Source organism: Chlorocebus sabaeus, chromosome 2 (assembly GCF_047675955.1).
Source record: "Chlorocebus sabaeus isolate Y175 chromosome 2, mChlSab1.0.hap1, whole genome shotgun sequence".
Lineage (NCBI taxonomy): Eukaryota > Metazoa > Chordata > Mammalia > Primates > Cercopithecidae > Chlorocebus > Chlorocebus sabaeus.
In genome coordinates, this window is record NC_132905.1 from 66,972,863 (window position 1) to 66,982,596 (window position 9,734).

Genomic DNA, 9,734 nt, shown 5'->3' on the forward strand with positions numbered 1-9,734 from the left:
CTGAAATCGTGCCACTGTACTCCAGCTTCGTGACACAGCAAGACTCCGTCTCAAAAAAAAAAACAAAAAAACAAAAACCAATTCTCCTGCCTCAGCCTCCTGAGGAGCTGGGACCACAGGTGGGTCCCATCATGCCTGGCTAATTTTTTTTTTTTTTTTTGAGATGGCATCTAGCTTTGTAGCCCAGGCTGGAATGCAGTGGCGCAATCTCAGTTCACTGCAAACTCCGCCTCCCAGATTCAAGTGATTCTCCTGCCTCAGCCTCCCAAGTAGCTGGGATTACAGGCGCCTGCCACCACGCCCAGCTAATTGCTGTATTTTTAGGGGGTTTCACTGTGTTGGCCAGGCTGGTCTCGAACTCCTGACCTCATGATCCGCCCGCCTCGGCCTCCCAAAGTGCTGGGATTACAAGAGTGAGCTACCATGCCTGACCTTTTTTTTTTTTTTTGAGACGGAGTTTTTGCTCTTGTCGCCCAGGCTGGAGTGCAATGGCGTGATCTCAGCTCACTGCAGCCCCCACCTCCCAGGTTCAAAGTGACTCTCCTGCCTCAGCCTCCCGAGTAGCTGGGAGTACAGGCACCCACCACCACGCCCAGCTAATTTTTGTACTTTTAGTAGAGATGGAGTTTCACCATGTTGGCCAGGATGGTCTCGATCTCCTGACCTCGTGATCCGCCTGCCTTGGCCTCCCAAAGTGCTGGGATTACAGGCGTAAGCCACCACAACTGGCCTATGCCTGGCTAATTTTAAAATTATTTTGTAGAGACGGGGTTTCACCGTGTTGCCCAGGCTGATCAAAATCCAAACTCCTGGACTCAAGTGATCTTCCTGCCTCAGACTTTTTTTGGATCTGGCCAAGGGTTGAGTTTGGAATACGTTTACTCTGGGTTTATCTATTTATGTGGTTTGCAGTCACTTCCATGGGCAGTTCAAATATAGATAATTGTCCTGATAAAGGAAAGGCTGCCATGGCACAAAGTTGCAGGAGCAGAGGTGGGATCATGATATATAGGTGTCCTATAAGTCTGTACCAGAAGTACATAAGTAAGACAAACGAGGTTTAAAATGATCATAGTTAGAAGCTAGTCTATGGAAAATTCTTTCAATCATTAAAACTATAAAAATGGAAATGGAGGCCAGGCACTGTGGCTCATGCCTGTAATCCCAGCACTTTGGGAGGCTGAGGCGGACAGATCACCTGAGGTCAGGAGTTCAAGACCAGCCTGGCCAACACGGTGAAACCCTATCTTTACTAAAATTACAAAACTTAGCAGGGTGTGGTGGCACACGCCTGTAGTCCCAGCTACTCGGGAGACTGAGGCAGGAGAATTGCTTGAACCTGGGAGGCAGAGACTGCAGTAAGCCAAGATTGTACCACTGCGCTCCAGCCTGGGTAACAGAGCGAGACTCCATCTCAAAAAACAACAACAACAACAACAAAAAACATTGTCTTAACTGATTATGATTACAATTAAAATTTCTGAATTTTGTAAATTTTATAAAAACATGACTCCTCCCAGGGCTTTGGAAGAGAATATGGGCAACTAGGATCCTTAAAGGGCACACTTCATTTGCTTCATGGGAGATATCCATTTCCGCTACAGAAATGTCGGCCTTCCCAAGCCAAAATCTGTCTTTTCATCCCTAAAGTAGCAGTATCAAGATAGCTCTCCTTGGGTTATACCATGAAAAATAATGTAAGAACTCAACACCTTGGAAAAGCCATGAAGAAGGGAAAGATAAGGCTGGGTGCAGTGGTCATGCCTGTAATCTCAGCACTTTGGGAGGCCGAGGTGGGTGGATCACTTGAAGTCAGGAGTTCAAGACCACCCTGGCCAACATGGTGAAACCCCCCATCTCGGCCGGGCGCAGTGGCTCAAGCCTGCAATCCCAGCACTTTGGGAGGCCGAGACGGGCGGATTGCGAGGTCAGGAGATCGAGACCATCCTGGCTAACACGGTGAAACCCCGTCTCTACTGAAAAATACGAAAAACTAGCCGGGCGAGGTGGCGGGCGCCTGTAGTCCCAGCTACTCGGGAGGCTGAGGCAGGAGAATGGCGTGAACCTGGGAGGCGGAGCTTGCAGTGAGCTGAGATCCGGCCACTGCACTCCAGCCTGGGCGACAGAGCGAGACTCCGTCTCAAAAAAAAAAAAAAAAAAAGACACCCCCCATCTCTACTAAAAATACAAGAATGAGCTGGACGTGGTGGCAGGCACCTGTAATCCCAACTACTTGGGCGGCTGAGGCAGGAGAATTGCTTGAACACAGGAGGCGGAGGCTGCAGTGAGCTGAGATTGTGCCACTGCACTCTAGCCTGGGTGACAGAGTAAGACTCCATCTCAGGCCGGGCGCGGTGGCTCACGCCTGTAATCCCAGCACTTTGGGAGGCCGAGGCGGGCGGATCACAAGGTCAGGAGATCGAGACCATGGTGAAACCCCGTCTCTACTAAAAAATAGAAAAAAATTAGCCGGGCGCAGTGGCGGGCGCCTGTAGTCCCAGCTACTCGGGAGGCTGAGGCAGGAGAATGGCGTGAACCCGGGAGGCGGAGCTTGCAGTGAGCTGAGTTCCCGCCACTGCACTCCAGCCTGGGCGACAGAGCGAGACTCCGTCTCAAAAAAAAAAAAAAAAAAAAAAAAGACTACATCTCAAAAAGAAAAAGGAAAGATAAGAAATGGTGGCTGGGCGCAGTGGCTCACGCCTGTAATCCCAGCACTTTGGGAAGCTGAGGTGGGTGGATCACGAGGTCAGGAGTTCAATACCAACCTGGCCAAGATGGTGAAACCCCGTCTCTACTAAAGATACAAAAAAAAAAAAAAAGAAAGAAAGAAAGAAATGGTGTGCAGTTCAGAAAATCAGACAAAAATAAAAAATAAAAAAACTGTAAGGATTCTTACTGCACATTGCAACCCAAAATACATTCCAGATGCAGCAAAGGGTTAAATGTTAAACAAGCCATTGAGAAACAAAATCAAAAAGAAAACATCAGATATTCTCTCTGAGACTCAATGCAATGGGTATCGTCACAAAGACTGACATTTGACCAAGTGAAAATTTTAAACCCCAAAATTAAAACACTTTAAAAATTTAAGGCAAACAATAATCTTAGAGAAAAGGAAAACTACTTGGAGCAAATATGACAAACCAGGGTTGAGAATCCTTACCATAGCTCAGCACTGTGGCTCAGGCCTGTAATCCCAGCACTTTGGGAGGCTGAGGCAGGAGGCTCACTTGAGCCCAGGAGGTCAAGGCTGCAGTGACTGCATTCCATCCTGGGTGACAGAGCTCTTGCCCTGTCTCAAAAATGAAAAAAGAAACAAACAAAAAAAGAGAACCCTTACTAGTATAATAGAGCTTGTAAATCAGAAAGAAATCGCTATGACCGCAAAAGATATGGAGATGATTCACAGTGACCAGTGTCCAGTCATTCTGAAATTGTAAGGTGTTCAATATCACTAACAAAAAACGCAGATTAAAAACCTAGACTACAGGAGAATGGCGTGAACCCAGGAGGTGGAGCTTGCAGTGAGCCGAGATAGCGCCACTGCACTCCAGCCTGGGCAAAAGGGCTAGACTCCGTCTGAAAAAAAAAAAAAAAGAAAAAAAGAAAAAAAAAAACCTAGGCTAGTCTTCACCCATCAAATGAGAAAAGATTAATTAACACAAAATTGCTAACACTTGCTGTGGCTGCGGACTGGGTAAGACAAGCTCGCCAACACCACAATCGCCGGCACGTGAGCACTTTGGTAATCTGCTTTCACAATATCTACCCATGCGGTCGGTCCCAGTAATTCCACTTCAGAGAATCTATTTCAGGAAATTCTCACAACTGCAGAGATGTTTATGTAGAAAGTATTAAATACAGACCTATTGAAAACTGAGGCAAAATAAAAAAGAGAGAGCAACAGGGAAGGCAGTATCTCTCAGGACCTGTGTGGACATCTACATGCACTTATCTGATGGTGTAAAAGAAAGAATATACACCTAATTGTCATCACTGCTAATGCTGAAGGGAGGGCTCAGGGGAGGGGTCTTGGCTTTTTCTTTGTGTGCCTCTCAAAGGTTTAACTTCCCATCCTGAACATGGTGTATTTGCTCTTGTAATTTAAACGATATTCCGAGAGGTAAGAAAATTCCCACATATAAAAAGGATGAAACCATGCAAACGAAATCTGATCCCCTTCCATTCTATAGCCCTGACCCTAGTAAAAAGAATGAAGAAAATATGCTCATTAAGCTCCCTGGCCACACAATGGCCAACTCAGATCTGCTGATTTCTACTGCTCTGATTGGGGATGCCATACCCAGCTGTTTCCAGGTCCGAGCGCAGACTCCCAGTCTTCCAATGAAGCCTAGGTGTCAATGAGTAGTAATATTTCATAAGGAATCTTTTCTGAATTGTAGGTCTCAAGAGTGGGACCTACAGTGGGACCTATATTCAGTACACTATGCTGTAAACAGATGTGCTGTTATCCAGGCTTTCTTGTTCCATTTCTAGAGCACAGGCAGAGTAATTTAGGACCTTTTTTTTTTTTTTTTTTTCTGAGATGCAGTTTTACTCTTATTGCCCAGGCTACAGTGCAATGGCACGATCTCAGCTCACTGCAACCTCTGCCTCCAAGGTTCAAGCGATTCTCCTGCCTCAGACTCCTGAGTAGCTGGGATTACAGGCACGCGCCACCACACCCAGCTAATTTTGTATTTTTAGTAGAGATGAAGTTTCTCCATGTTGGTCAGGCTGGTCTCGAACTCCCTACCTCAGGTGATCCGCCCACCTTGGCCTCCCAAAGTGCTAAGATTACAGGCATGAGCCACCACGCCTGACCAATTTTTGAGACAGGGTCTCACTCTTTCACGCAGGCTGGAGCACAGTGGCACAATTATACCTCACTGCAGCCTCAACCTCCTGGGCTCAAGCCTTCCTCCACCTCAGCCTCCCAAGTAGCTGGAACTACAGGTATTTGCCACCATGCCCAGCTGATTCTTTTTTGTTGAGACAGGGTCTTGCCATGTTGCTCAGGCTGGCCTCAAACTCCTGGGTTCAAGAGACCTTCCCGCCTCGGCCTCCTGAAGTGTTGGGATTACAGGCATGAGCCATCAGACCTAGCCAGATAGTTTTGGTTTGTTTTGAGACGGAGTCTTGCTGTCGCCCAGGCTGGAGTGTAGTGGTGTGATCTCAGTCCACTGCACCCTCTGCCTCCCAGGTTCAAGCAATTCTCCCGCCTGAGCCTCCCCAGTAGCTGGGATTAGAGGTGTGAGCCACTGCACCTGGCCAATAGTTCTCGAGTGAAATTAAAAGTGCTACTCCAGAGGCAGGGCATGGTGGCTCACACCTTTAATCCCAACACTTTGGGAGGCCAAGGCAGGCGGATCACTTGAGCCCAGGAGTTGGAGGCTAGCCTGGACAACACAGTGAGACCTCACCTCTACTAAAAACTAAAAAAAAACAAAAAAGGCCTATCTTGGCTTTCAACATGCCTTTCTCACCGAGCTTAATTATTTCTAGCTCTCAATGTGAAGTGAGAGATTTGCAACACATTCTTACACTTGAACACTTAGAGGCCACTATAGGATTACTAATTGCAAACAGCTGGTTGGTGGAGCAGTCAGAACACATAAAATATTGATGGATTAAGTTTGCCATCTTACACAGGCATCACTCATGACCCCCCAAAACAATTACAATAGTAACATCAAAGATTAGTGATAGCAGATCACCATACTAGAAATAATAACAACAAAACTTTGAAATGTTGCAAGAATTACCAAAATGTGGCACAGAGACACAGACTGAGCATCCTTTTGGAAAAATAATGCCGGTAGACTTTGCTCGATGCAGGGTTGCCAAAATCCTTCACTTTGTAAAAAATGCAGTACCTGCAAAGCGCAAAAAAGCAAGGCACAATAAAACAAAGGGTGTGCCTATTTTCTTTGACTCTTACCAAAGCCTTGTATTTCCACAACATGAGAAAAGGGAAGCTCGGAAGGTGTGGATGATTATCCTAAATCACCTGGCTAGCAACCAAGTCCCAGGGCCACAGCCTTCCCACCACAAGGCACTGTCGCCCAAAGCCTTGAGGACTAAGGTTGGCTGTAGGTTTTCCAGCTGTAGGCACACAGCCAGACACAGGCGGCCACTCAGGAATTAGTTACGTGAGTAAATACCCAACAACTAGGAGAGAGCTAGGCAAATAGTGGTTGACCAACAAGACACTACAAGACTTTTCAGGAGGAAGATGTGGAATTCCACTTACCAACATTAGATGAAAAGGCAGAACCTAACATAACAGCCACAAATCTCCCTAGATCTCAGAGGCGGGTCTCCATCCGCCCAGCCTCAATTACCCAGAGCTGAGTCACCAACTATCCTCCCTCAGTCTCTCCCCTGCTCTCCACAGGAACCAGCTGGGGCTCTCTACTGCCCACACTGCCAAATCCAAATTCTTTATGCTGGCCTTCACGGCCCTTCCATCTCACCCAATCCAGTTGTTTCCTGAACACTTCCACTTTCCCTGGCCTTTGCTGGACTCTTACCTCTACCCCACAGAACCCCATCTTCTCCTTTATCCTGAGACACGACTTGGCTCATGTGGATTCTCAGTAAATGCTGGTGCCTTTCCCCACTTCCATCAAAAATGGAGCGGTGGCCAGGTGCAGTGGCTCACACCTGTAATCTCAGTACTTTGGGAGGCGGAGGCAGGCGGATCACCTGAGGTCAGGAGTTGAAAACCAGCCTGGCCAACATGACGAAATTCAGTCTCTACTGAAAATACAAAATCAGCCAGGTGTGGTGGTTGCATGCCTGTAATCCCAGCTACTCAGGAGGCAGAGGCAGGAGAATCGCTTGAACCTGGGAAGCAGAGGTTGTAGTGAGCTGAGATCTTGCCACTGCACTCCAGCCTGGGCAACAAGAGCGAAACTCCGTCTCAAAAAAAAAAAAAAAAAAAAAGGAAATGGCTGGCTTTTTGTTTTTTTTTTTTTAAGTGGATTTATTCATTTGAACCTATGTGATCACCAAGTTCACTAGAAACTGGCAGGATGAACCTGGAGCCTCATATCCCAGAGCCTCCGGTTTGGGTTTTTCTGGCACGGAGGCAGGGAACTGACTTAGATGACCTGGGCAGCCAGGCTGGTCTTGGCTTGGATGCCTTTCCACCTCTCCTTCCTCTCCTAGTCTATCCCCAGCTCCCTCCCGGGGTCAGCACCCCAAACTCGTATTAGGCAAGTCTCTTCTTCCCTTAGTGACCCAGTTTCTTCAAACACGGGGAAAAAAGGTGGGGGGAGCTTCTTACCACAATATTTTTTAATTTAGAAAGAGGGGGAGAAGGCTGGGCTCACACCTGTAATCCCAACACTTTGGGAGATTGAGGCGGTGGATCGCTTCAGGTCAGTTCAAGATCAGCCTGGTCAACATGGCAAAACTCCGTCTCTACTAAAAACACAAAAATTAGCTAGGCATGGTGGTGGGCACCTTTAGACTGAGGCAGGAGAATCGCTTGAACCTGGGGGGCAGAGGTTGCAGTGAGCTGAGATTGCCCCACTGCACTCCAGCCTGGGAGACAGAGCAAGACTCTGTCTCAAAAAAAAAAAAAGAAAAGAAAAAAGAAAGTGGGGGAGAGAAAAATGACAATAAAATGACTTATCACTTTGAAAAAGTTTTCCCACTAAAGTTCTCACCAAGTATGTCCAAAGTCCCTCCATGTTGGGACACTGTAAGCTGTCAATAAACACACCTTGGCCATGCCCCTACATTAGCGTGCACCAACTTACCCCATTTTCAGAGCCTGCGGTAGAGAGGTCTCAGAGTTGCTATAATGGGCCAGCTCCTGGTGAGGGGTATTTAGCTGTTTGCAATCTTCCTGAATGAACAGTTCTGCAAAGAATAATCTTCTATAAGCATTTATCTTTGTTGTACAGCTACTTCTAAACACAGATTCCTATAAGTGGAATTACTGGCTTAGAGAATCCACACATTTTAAATTCTGATACTTACTAGTTGAGAAACTTTACACAGTAATTCTCAAACTCTAATTGCACTAAGGCTTTACCTGTGAAGCTTGCTTACGTGCAAAATCTGATGGGCTACCAGCCTCCCTTCACCCCTACCCCGTCCTCCAGGAGGAAGGTCTTTGTTATGCAGCTCTCAGGTGGAGGAGGAGGCAGTCACTCCCTTCCATTTCCCCAACCTCATCTAGCACCAGACTTGGGAAGAACTGGTCTAAGGGGCTGCTGCAGGCACAATTTATGGTGCGGTGTCTGCCTCTAGCCTAGGCCCCCAGTGGCTTCCCCAGAAAGGGCAGTGTGGCTCTTAGGCATACAGGAGAAAAATACCTAGTGCAGAGTTCAAGCTCAGCAGCCACTACCGGAGCCCCCTCTCCAGGCTCACCTGATCGCACCCGTTTCCCCCTGGGGCTCCCCTCTTCTGAAGGTCCCTGTCCCATACATTTCCTAGAGGCCAAGGCCCATTGGTTTTACATTTCTTACCTAAGGCAACCCAGACATGGCTTTTTCTTTCAGAGGGCTGTGGGGGAAGCACCACTTATTCGGCCAAGAAAATTGTTTCTGACCCACACTCTGGGCCTCAGTTTCCCTGTGAAATGGAGAGCAACGGGCAGTGCCACTGACATTTCACCCGCTGCTGTGAGGAGGTTTTTAACATTTGCAGGAAGTCTGGCTTCTATGGGGTGTCCAGGTGAAACCTTAACAATCTTTTAATCGGCGTTCTGATTGGCTTAAGGCTTGCTTGTGAAAAATTAAAGAGTATTGTTCCTAGAGTTCTCCCTTGCTAAAGGGCCATTAAGACCAAAAGCTGTTTTCAAAGCGACTTACAAGCTCAGGGGCCCTAGATATCTGGGCCCAGCCGTGCCTGGGTACAGGGCTGGGGGGCGTGGGGGTGCCCTAAGAGATTGGTTAACAGGTATTTCACAGTATGTGGTACCCACAGCAGACAGCGGGGGAAGAGTGTACTGACCCGGGTGGGGGAGGCCAAGGAAAACCTTCTGGAGTAGGGTGTAACCGGCAGAAGAGGAAAAAGAAACCAGACAGGAACTCTGGGAGCTCCTGGACTGATGGTTTAAGACCGAGCACAACGGGTAAGGGATCAGGCTTCACTATCGACCGACCTGGGCTGAATGACACCGGTTGACTGTGTGACAAAAGCAAATCAAGAACCTCTCTGTGGCTCATGAACAAGCCAGAGACTTACAAAGGACAACACATACCCCATCACCCGAGGATGAGACGGGATGACACACACGAAGTGCCCCGCACAGCGTCGCTGCAAAACACTGGCAATTTTCACCTCTGGCCGCCCCCTGTGAGCCCGACCATGTGCTTTTCGGGCTTAGGTCGGAGGCGGCCTCCCAGACTCTATAGGCCCTTGAGGTCATAACAGGCGTCCCCATCAGAGCCCAGTCCTTTACCAGCTGAGGGTAAGTGCCCGGACTAACTGGCCTCAGTTTCCCCTCGAAGCAACGGGAGCAATCGCACCGCCGGCAGGACATCTTGTGGGGGGCGCGAAATGACAAAAGTCACGATTTACAGAAGTTCCCCCTCGGTAACGACCCCCACTCCGGCGAGGAGCACAGTAGGCGCTCCGGAAACACCCTCCACGAGGAGGGCCGGGCCACTTCCTGCCCCCGAGCGGGCTCTCCCCGGCCGAGGCTCCCACCGCCGCTCTAGGGAGGCCATGCAGCATTCCTGAGGGCGGGGTGGGCGCAGGAAGAAGGTGCCCGC

The 9,734-nt window shown here is 48.4% G+C and overlaps 1 long non-coding RNA gene across 3 annotated transcripts in view; it reads right to left on the reverse strand.

Annotated features, from left to right (window-relative positions):
• The window catches only part of LOC119622625 (uncharacterized), a 79,459-nt gene extending 69,753 nt beyond the window's left edge, over window positions 1-9,706 (reverse strand). For 2 of the 3 annotated variants that reach the window (XR_005239233.2, XR_012090475.1), the window contains exons 1-2: window positions 9,221-9,663; window positions 7,770-7,872 (exon numbers count right to left, since the gene is read on the reverse strand). This is a non-coding gene — a long non-coding RNA (uncharacterized lncRNA). Of the gene's footprint in view, window positions 1-7,769; window positions 7,873-9,220 lie in introns of all 3 variants that reach the window. The other variant, XR_005239232.2, reaches the window with a different exon arrangement.
• Window positions 9,707-9,734: the final 28 nt, after the last annotated feature.